Source organism: Zingiber officinale, chromosome 4A (assembly GCF_018446385.1).
Source record: "Zingiber officinale cultivar Zhangliang chromosome 4A, Zo_v1.1, whole genome shotgun sequence".
In the NCBI taxonomy this organism is placed as follows: Eukaryota; Viridiplantae; Streptophyta; class Magnoliopsida; order Zingiberales; family Zingiberaceae; genus Zingiber; species Zingiber officinale.
Window position 1 is genome coordinate 105,378,540 of NC_055992.1, and position 10,491 is coordinate 105,389,030.

At 43.0% G+C, this 10,491-nt stretch overlaps 1 long non-coding RNA gene across 1 annotated transcript; it reads right to left on the minus strand.

The window, feature by feature from the left end:
• Positions 1 to 2,013: 2,013 nt before the first annotated feature.
• LOC121973517 lies at positions 2,014 to 2,827 on the minus strand. The gene is made up of 3 exons (XR_006109641.1): positions 2,500 to 2,827; positions 2,317 to 2,410; positions 2,014 to 2,208 (listed from the first exon to the last, which is right to left on the minus strand). It is a non-coding gene; the product is annotated as an uncharacterized LOC121973517 (long non-coding RNA).
• Positions 2,828 to 10,491: the final 7,664 nt, after the last annotated feature.

Below are 10,491 nucleotides of genomic sequence, written 5' to 3' on the forward strand. Positions count from 1 at the left end.
CAGATAGAGCAGGAGTGTCACGCCCCAGAGGAGTCTCTGTCCGAAGAAATTTCGGCAGCATCTCCCCTGTACGGCGGACAATCTGAAACTTTTCTACAAGCACTATATACCTCAGCCACATGCGGCTGGAATAATAACAATAAAAGAAAACAAACACCACGCAGTTAATATCAAATTCAGCCTCTAGTAAAAAAAATAAAGCAGCCCACTCGGCTGTACCAAAACCAAAACACAAAACTGCTAGCCGGCTAGGCTTACACAACCAACAACAAATACAAAATACCACATAACGACATCAACACTCCAAAAACAAAACCGGAGTACAGAGCTAAACAAACTGATACATAAACAAACAAAACATACGTGAAATCGATAAGTCTTCTGATGTGACGTGGGGACCAGCAGACAGGATGCTCCAAGCGACACCATAAATAACCTGGTACCTGAAAAATATAGAGTCCACGGGGGTGAGTTCAACAACTCAGCGAATACCAATAGACATGCCTAGTAAGATATATCTAACAGCAATAAACATGGAATACAGCTTCCTAATCATATATCTAGGAAAGATGCAAAACTGAAAGGTAACTAAGGAAGCTGTACTCACCAGGAACTCCTATCCAAACAAAAGGGTCGTCAAACCGGAAGTGCCCTAAATCCTGTATGCATGTCAAACATATGCATCCAACCAAATGCAGCAAACACAATCACAAGAAATAAATGCATCAATGCATATGATGTCAATGATGCGTCCTGGTCACCCCTGACGCCAGTCAGTCATCTCACACACAAATGGCGAGACCGAGTGGGTAGGGCTGTGACAACCGTGCACTCTGTCGTCACTGCTCCTGATGAGTGACCGAGTGGACGGGATGCTGTCGGAGTACTCCTGTCCTGTGACCCCAAATCATAAATGGGGGAGCTCAATGCTCTCAACTCCCGGTACACGATGACGGGGAGGAATCCCTGCCGGCTAACACGTTGTGTCACACTACCCATGAGCGGACCAACGTAGCCAAACAAAGTCCCTGCTGCAACACACACTGCCTGAATCGACCACTAACCCATGAGTGGTGGTGTGTGCAGATCCATGTAACTGGCGATGTGCTCAACAACAATGGAGTCGACTATCGCACAACATGCAATCATGATGCATGACACTAAGCATGGCAAAAACTGATCAACATAACCATATCCATACATACAAAATGGGTACTGTAAAAGCGATGGTCACATACCAAGATCTAGAGTACACAGGTCAGATAGAATATCAAAAATCCTATGTCCTGAACATAATAAGTATGGAATATCCTGATCAGCATAGAAAAATCCATATATACATAATATGGGTACCACAGTATCAGTAAGTCAAATCCACGGATCTAGGGTATACAAGTCCTCTAAGGTATAACAACCTAGACCCAAATCATATCCCTCTTCCATAGCATATGTACCAACAATATACACAGATCAAAGAATCAGGGTCTAAACACCCGAATCATATATGATACACAAATAGAGGTACACAAATCTGATATGGCCCAAAAACCTAAGTATCAGATAATCTAGATACACAGGCCAGAAACAACAATCCAAATCCTAGTCCTAACCTCAGTAAGCATGGTATGTCACTCTAGAAACTGAGATACTCATGGTAACAAGATAATCATGGCAACAAATCACGAGATATAATCACGAATACATCACAGGTGACAAACCTAACATGGATATCAAACAGTGACATACCAAAGGCAAACATGTTCATTGCATGTAGTTATAAAATACTATGCATATCCAATGACAATATCATAAAAGATAAGTCAAGAGGTACCCGCCTTCATACGCAGGTCGTATCAACCGTCCTCAACAAATCCAAGAGATCGCATCCAACTCAAATCCTACAAATACAGGGTATTCAACAAACTAAGGATTTATAATCAACATATCAACTATAAATCCCTCTAATCTGATCCAACCCTTTCCTTCACATCAAATTAAATTCCAAGAACACATAAACTAATGATCCACTTATCCAATCAAGTTCACTACCATCCAATACTAAGCATCATGAATCAACCTAAAAACTTACCCGAATTCAAATGGGTTGTTGATAGCTCACCATCAAAGGATGACTTTAGATCGGAAGGTTGGCCGAAGCCATGGATCGTCCACGAACAGCATAGCTAGAGCTGCAATGGCTAACAACACCTACAAAGATTCCAAAACAAGTCATTCCTTGAAATCCTCATTCCACATCAATTGAAATCAAAGCTGAATACCAACAATTCCAAACTTGTATCCCACAAACTCTGTTACCTCACTGGCACAACACTTGGCACCTTCTCCAGCAGTGATGAATCCATCCAACAACCAATTCATCTCAAGAAAGCCTGTACACTGTGGTAGGGATCTGGAAATCCAAAAATTTCTGATCTGATGATAAACTACAGCAACCACCGGCCAAGATCAGAACAAGGAGAGGTAAGGAAACAACCATACCTTCTTGAGCCAGAAGAGGCGATCGATGGCTGAGTTAGACTCGGAGCTAGGGCACGGCTGGGATGCTCAAGTGCTCGGCAATCTCCAAATGCCTGCGACCAGAAGAAGAGAGGGAGGAGTTGACATTAGGGTTCCTGTGGCCGGCGGCTTTGAGCTGTGCCGATCAATCGGTGGTGGCAGTGGAGTACGAGGACTTAGGGCACAGCAGCGGCGCTGGATTCCAGTGGCCGACGATGTCTCGAGAGGGTGTGGGAGCCGCGGGTCGCTAGGGCACGGGATATTTGCCGGCGGCCGACGCTCGGGAGAGGAAGAGAAGGAGAGGCCGGCAGTAGACTGAGATCTCTGCGGCGACGAGGCAACGGCAGAGGGAAGGGCTACTGTTGGCGGTGAACTCATGGTGGCCGGCGCCGAGAGAAAGAGGAAAGGGTGGGATCGGCGTCGGAAGAAAAGGGGAAGAAATAAGGGGAGAAATGAAACTGTCGGTGTTGAGGAGAAGAAAAGGATCGGGCACGCGGGGAGTCGGCGAAGAAAAAGAAGTAAAGAAAATAAAAGAAAAAAAAGAAAAATAAATAAACATTTCCTCGCTAAAATGGGGTAGCCTAAACAGGCTTTTCCGGGCCCCGTTTTAATCCCCGTTAACTCGTCCGTACGAGTTCCGAAAAATTCCCAAAAATTTTCCAAAAATTTCAGAAAATTCCCTTATCAATATTTGCCTATTTTCGGTATTTTACATTCTCCCCCACAAATAAAAATTTGGTCCCCAAATTTCGTTATCTACCATCAGCAAACACTAACAACAGGTAAAGCGTATAAATGCTGAACGGTAAATTAAATCAGATACCTCAAGTGAAAAGATGGGGATATCGAGCTCGGATAGTATCCTCGAGCTCCCAAGTAGCCTCCTCGTCCGAATAATACTACCATCCGACTTTAACCAGCCGGATAGTCTTGTTCCTCAACTGACGCTCTTTCCAGTCCAGAATCCGTACCAGAATCTCCTCATAAGTGACGTCAGGCTGAACTGGAACTAAGACACCTGTCAGCACCTGTGTCGGGTCAGGTACGTATCTACTCAGCATAGATACGTGGAATCCATCGTGCACGCCTACCAAAGACGGTGGTAGTGCTAGCCAGTATGCTACCGCTCCAATCCTCTCCAAGATCTAGAAAGGTCCAATGTATCGCGGAGCTGGCTTACCTCTAAGGCCAATCTTTTCACCCCTTTCGTGGGTGAAACTCGCAAAAAAATATATATGGTCGCCTCCAGAGAACTCTTAGAGTCTCCGACTCTGGTCTACCTAACTCTTTTGGCAGTCTTATAACTCTGACATCCTTTGTCTAATAGTACGGACCAACTCTACATCATGCTAGACTCTATGAGGTCCCAACAACTAGGCCTTCCCAACCTCATCCAGAGGGTGGGTGTCCGACAAGGCCTACCATACAACACTTCAAACAACGTCATCCGGATAGCCAAAAGAAAGCTGTCATTGTAGGTGAACTCTACAAATGGCAGATGGTCCTCCCAACTGCCTCCAAAATCCAACACACACAATCTCAGCAAATCCTCTAGAGTCTGAAAGGTCCGCTCTGACTGTCCATCTGTCTGCAGATAGAAAACTGTATGTAACAGAGCTCGGTGCCTAAAGGCTGCTGTAGACTCTGCCAGAAATGAGGCGTGAACCGAAGGTCTCTATCCGAAATAATAGTCAACAGAACATCACGTGATCGATGATCTCCCAGCAAAATAGATCTACCAATCGATCCAGGAAATCAATCTTCCGGATCGCTAACGAGTGCACGGATTTGGTTAATTGATCAACGATTACCCAAATCGCGTCATAACCTCGTCGTGTCCTCGGCAAACCCACCACAAAGTCCATGGTAATAGGTTCCCATTTCCACTCAAGAGTAGGAATCCGCCGAAATAATCCGGCAGGTCTCTAGTGCTCAGCCTTCACCTGCTGACAGACAAGACATCTAGCTACAAATTCCACGATGTCTTTCTTCATACCGTTCCACCAGTAGGAACACCTCAAATCTTGGTGCATACGGGTACCGCCTGGGTGGACAGCAAATCATAAGCGATGAGCCTCCGGAAGTAACTCCTATAAGACCGGATGAGACTGAAGTACGCATAATCTGCCTCGGAAGTGTATAACACCCTCCTCGTCTCGTGTGAACTCGGTCTGCTGCTCGGAAACTATCCGGCTGCAAATAAACTATAAATACCGATCAGCAGCCTAGGGCTCTCGATCCTGTCCGATCGATGACTGAGCAACCCTGGTAACAATAATACCCTGCTCTGTCTGTCCCTTCTCCTCAAGGTCTAACTCGGAGAAGCCCTGAATCAAGTCTGTGACCACAACTCCGTGGCAAGCTAAAGTCCCTTTAGACTTCCGTCTAAGTACAACGACAACCACATTAGCTTTTCCCCAAATGATGGCTAATGGTACAATCAAAATCCTTCAGGAACTTCATCCACCTCCTCTGTCTGAGATTAGGTTCCTTCTAAGTAAAACAGATATTTGAGACTCTTATGGTCAGTGAGAATCTCAAATGTAACGTCATATAAATAATGTCGCCAAATCTTCATGGCAAAAATAATAGCGACAAGCTGCAGATCATGTACAGGGTAGTTCTTCTCATGCTTCTTCAACCGACGAGAAGCATAGGAGACTACTCTATCGTGCTGCATCAAAACAGCGTCCAAACCCTGAATAGGTGCGTCGGTGTAGAGGACATATCCGTCCTCTCCAGAAAGGTAAACCAAAATCGGAGCCGACACTAGTCTCCGCCTCAGCTCCTAAAAGCTGGTCTCGTAATCCTCGAACCACGTAAACTTCACGCTTTTCCTGGTCAAGCGTGAAACCCAACGAATCATTTGTCATATCGATCCAAACCAAGGAAGTTGCGAGTCTCCTATATAGACTACAACTACTCCCAACGATAACAACCTCTATCTCCTGTGTAACCACGGTATACTCCTACTAGTGACCGTGTGTCTCAAACATCTCACAGAAGACAACCAAAATATGCACTACTGATCTTCATATGTAGATGTTTTCGTCGAAACATCTCTAGAACTATTCAAAATGGTGTGCGTGTCTCACCGCGGATCCGAAATAGATCACAACATCGTCAACAAGACAATGAAAACCGATCCAAACATCCTGGAAATACTAAAATCATCAAATCTCTGAAAACATCTAAGGCTCCGCAATCTCTAATGGTAACACCAAGACACATCATGTCTGTATCACAGACATTCCTAACCATAAGATCCTCAACAATAAACAGATCTGATCACCCACTAATAACATAAATCACCAAGGAAAAGATCCTCTAGTGTGAGAGCAACGCTCCATCACACGAAATACCATAAATGTGGGAGCAACGCTCTACCACAAGAAATCCTCCATATGTGGGAGTAACACTCCACTACAAATAATCCGAAATATGTATCTATAATCAATACGGGAGAATACTCCGCTACAAGCGATCCGTAATATGTGGAAGCTATAACGATCCATAACATGTGGGAGCTACACTCTACCACAACAATACATAAGTGCCCAAAGCACCTAACTATCTAGCTAGAGACTGCACAAGATCTCTCTACCACAGATCACTGTGGGTACGCCTAGGGTATAACCACCCAGTAAGCAAATCAAATCCATAGTCAACTCTATCATCCTCCTAGTGGGTCGGTCACCCACTAATGAGAGAATTAGTTGACAAGGTAATACAACCAATATCATAATGTAGACATTTAATATTCTACATTTTACATAGGTAGAATCATCATGATGCTACCAACCATACATCTGACACACGTGCACACACAACATATGTATGATCGACATAATCCTCCAATTAGTACACACCAAAAATACTCACATCATAGGTATAAATCTCCGTGATACCTCCAACAATGTATACCGAACCCGTGTGCATATATCATCGTAGGTAAAATCAACAATACCCCTCAAACAATACTCACATGACAAATATACACATATGCCAAGAGTATAATCAACATATAGTTCCAATAAGACATACTAAACCCAGGTGCATTCACAAATCACACATAATCAACAAGATACCTCCAATATGTCAATCAGACACGTACAGCTAACTAAGAAGCTATAATCCATAAGGAACATACAATAACCATATCTAGATGTGAATACTCACACTTCCTGCAAATGAACTAACCATCAGAGAACTCCTATAACTCATTACAATCATATGTACACGAAACAAAGCTAGGGATAATCAACATATTTGACCCAATCAACCTGACATTCTGAAACGGTAGGGTCACCTTCTAAGTTATCCCACTAGGTACATACAGTCAAAAATTAAAGTCCACATGGAATAGGATACATCGATCCTCTATAGACTGACATAAATCGACAATGGTATACTACTAATTCAGTCTTTTCCCACGACAGTAACAGTCATGTACTCCAATGTGCTCATAATATCCAACTAAGTACGAAAAATCAAAAGATTCAAGTCTCTAAAAATAGAGTATAATTGTCCTCTACTGATCAAACCAACAAAACTAAATCAATCATCTTCTAACTAATCAAGAATACCTTAATCCTCCACAAGCAACTAAGGTATATCAATATACGACTACCCAAATCAATAAGTGTAAATCAGACTCCTATTGACTGATCTAACAAGAGTAAATCAATATTTACTGATGAAATTACTAAGATAACATGATATACTACTGGCTAGGTCAACATAAATAGGTAAATACTATCCACTACATAACTAATAAAGAGGCTGGTATTTACCTCAATCTGCTAACCAAATAGTAGTAACAGAAGCTAAAGCTACTAGGGTATAATATGTAAAATCACCAAAACTTATAATCCTTAATCTCTATTAAGGTCAATCACGATCAGTGGATAACCCATCACATATAATATATGCTACAACAACCAGACAAGCACTAGTAAAGAGTGCTAATACATGCCATAGACTGTAATAATGAACAGGGCATAAACTAACCAAAAAGATAGGATAACATATACCAACATACCTCCTACACTTGGAGATGTCCTGCTGCTGCTAGGTCCCAAAATCCGAAAAGTCACATCGAGAAGACCAAAACACGAAATCCAAAACACGAGAAATAAAACTCGAATCGATCTCTGATACCAAATAAATTGATATCGATACATCTCGAAAATCCAGAACATATAGCAAGTATCGTATACCTGCTCGATACCACTAAATTGTCACGCCCCAGGAGTCTCTGTCCGAAGAAATTTCGGCAACACCCTTTTCTACAAGCACTATATACCTCACCCACATGCGGCTGGAATAATAACAATAAAAGAAAACAAACACCACGCAGTTAATATCAAATTCAGCCTCTCGACACAACCACGTGATAAAAAATAAACGACTGTACCAAAACCAAAACACAAAACTGCTAGCCGGCTAGGCTTACACAACCAACAACAAATACAAAATACCACATAACGACATCAACACTCCAAAACAAAACGTACAGAGCTAAACAAACTGATACATAAACAAACAAAACATCGTGAAATCGATAAGTCTTACGATGTGACGTGGGGACCGAGACGGATGCTCAAGCGACACCATAAATAACTTGGTACTAAAAATATAGAGTCCACGGGGTGAGTTCAACAACTCGTGAATACCAATAGACATGCCTAGTAAGATATATCTAACAAAAATACATGGAATACAGCTTCCTAATCATATATCTAGGAAAGATGCAAAACTGAAAGGTAACTAAGGAAGCTGTACTCACCAGAACTCCTATCCAAACAAAAGGGTCGTCAAACCGAAGTGCCCTAAATCAGTATGCATGTCAAACATATGCATCCAACCAAATGCAGCAAACACAATCACAAGAAATAAATGCATCAATGCATATGATGTCAATGATGCGTCTGGTCACACGCGATCGGTCATCTCACACACAAATGGCGAGACCGAGTGGGTAGGGCTGTACCGTGCACTCTGTCGTCACTGCTCCGATGAGTGACCGAGTGGACGGGATCTGTCGGAGTACTCCTGTCTGTGACCCCAAATCATAAATGGGGAGCTCAATGCTCTCAACTCCGGTACGATGACGGGAGGAATCCTGCCTAACACGTTGTGTCACACTACCCATGAGCGGACCAACGTGCCAAACAAAGTCCTCTGCAACACACACACTGCTGAATCGACCACTAACCCATGGTGGTGGTGTGTGCAGATCCATGATAATGGCGATGTGCTCAACAACAATGGAGTCGACTATCGCAAGATGCAATCATGATGCATGACACTAAGCATGGCAAAACCGATCAACATAACCATATCCATACATACAAAATGGGTGCTGTAAAAGCGATGGTCACATACCAAGATCTAGAGTACACAGGTCGGATAGAATATCAAAACCTATGTCCCGAACATAATAAGTATGGAATATCCCGATCAGCATAGAAAAATCCATATATACATAATATGGGTACCACAGTATCAGTAAGTCAAATCCACGAATCTAGGGTATACAAGTCCTCTAAGGTATAACAACCTAGACCCAAATCATATCCCTCTTCCATAGCATATGTACCAACAATATACACAGATCAAAGAATCAGGGTCTAAACACCCGAATCATATATGATACACAAATAGAGGTACACAAATCTGATATGGCCCAAAAACCTAAGTATCAGATAATCTAGATACACAGGCCAGAAACAACAATCCAAATCCTAGTCCTAACCTCAGTAAGCATGGTATGTCACTCTAGAAACTGAGATACTCATGGTAACAAGATAATCATGGCAACAAATCACGAGATATAATCACGAATACATCACAGGTGACAAACCTAACATGCTATGGATATCAAACAGTGACATACCAAAGGCAAACATGTTCATTGCATGTAGTTATAAAATACTATGCATATCCAATGACAATATCATAAAAGATAAGTCAAGAGGTACCCGCCTTCATACGCAGGTCGTATCAACCGTCCTCAACAAATCCAAGAGATCGCATCCAACTCAAATCCTACAAATACAGGGTATTCAACAAACTAAGGATTTATAATCAACATATCAACTATAAATCCCTCTAATCTGATCCAACCCTTTCCTTCACATCAAATTAAATTCCAAGAACACATAAACTAATGATCCACTTATCCAATCAAGTTCACTACCATCCAATACTAAGCATCATGAATCAACCTAAAAACTTACCCGAATTCAAATGGGTTGTTGATAGCTCACCATCAAAGGATGACTTTAGATCGGAAGGTTGGCCGAAGCCATGGATCGTCCACGAACAGCATAGCTAGAGCTGCAATGGCTAACAACACCTACAAAGATTCCAAAACAAGTCATTCCTTGAAATCCTCATTCCACATCAATTGAAATCAAAGCTGAATACCAACAATTCCAAACTTGTATCCCACAAACTCTGTTACCTCACTGGCACAACACTTGGCACCTTCTCCAGCAGTGATGAATCCATCCAACAACCAATTCATCTCAAGAAAGCCTGTACACTGTGGTAGGGATCTGGAAATCCAAAAATTTCTGATCTGATGATAAACTACAGCAACCACCGGCCAAGATCAGAACAAGGAGAGGTAAGGAAACAACCATACCTTCTTGAGCCAGAAGAGGCGATCGATGGCTGAGTTAGACTCGGAGCTAGGGCACGACTGGGATGCTCAAGTGCTCGGCAATCTCCAAATGCCTGCGACCAGAAGAAGAGAGGGAGGAGTTGACATTAGGGTTCCTGTGGCCGGCGGCTTTGAGCTGTGCCGATCAATCGGTGGTGGCAGTGGAGTACGAGGACTTAGGGCACAGCAGCGGCGCTGGATTCCAGTGGCCGACGATGTCTCGAGAGGGTGTGGGAGCCGCGGGTCGCTAGGGCACGGGATATTTGCCGGCGGCCGACGCTCGGGAGAGGAAGAGAAGGAGAGGC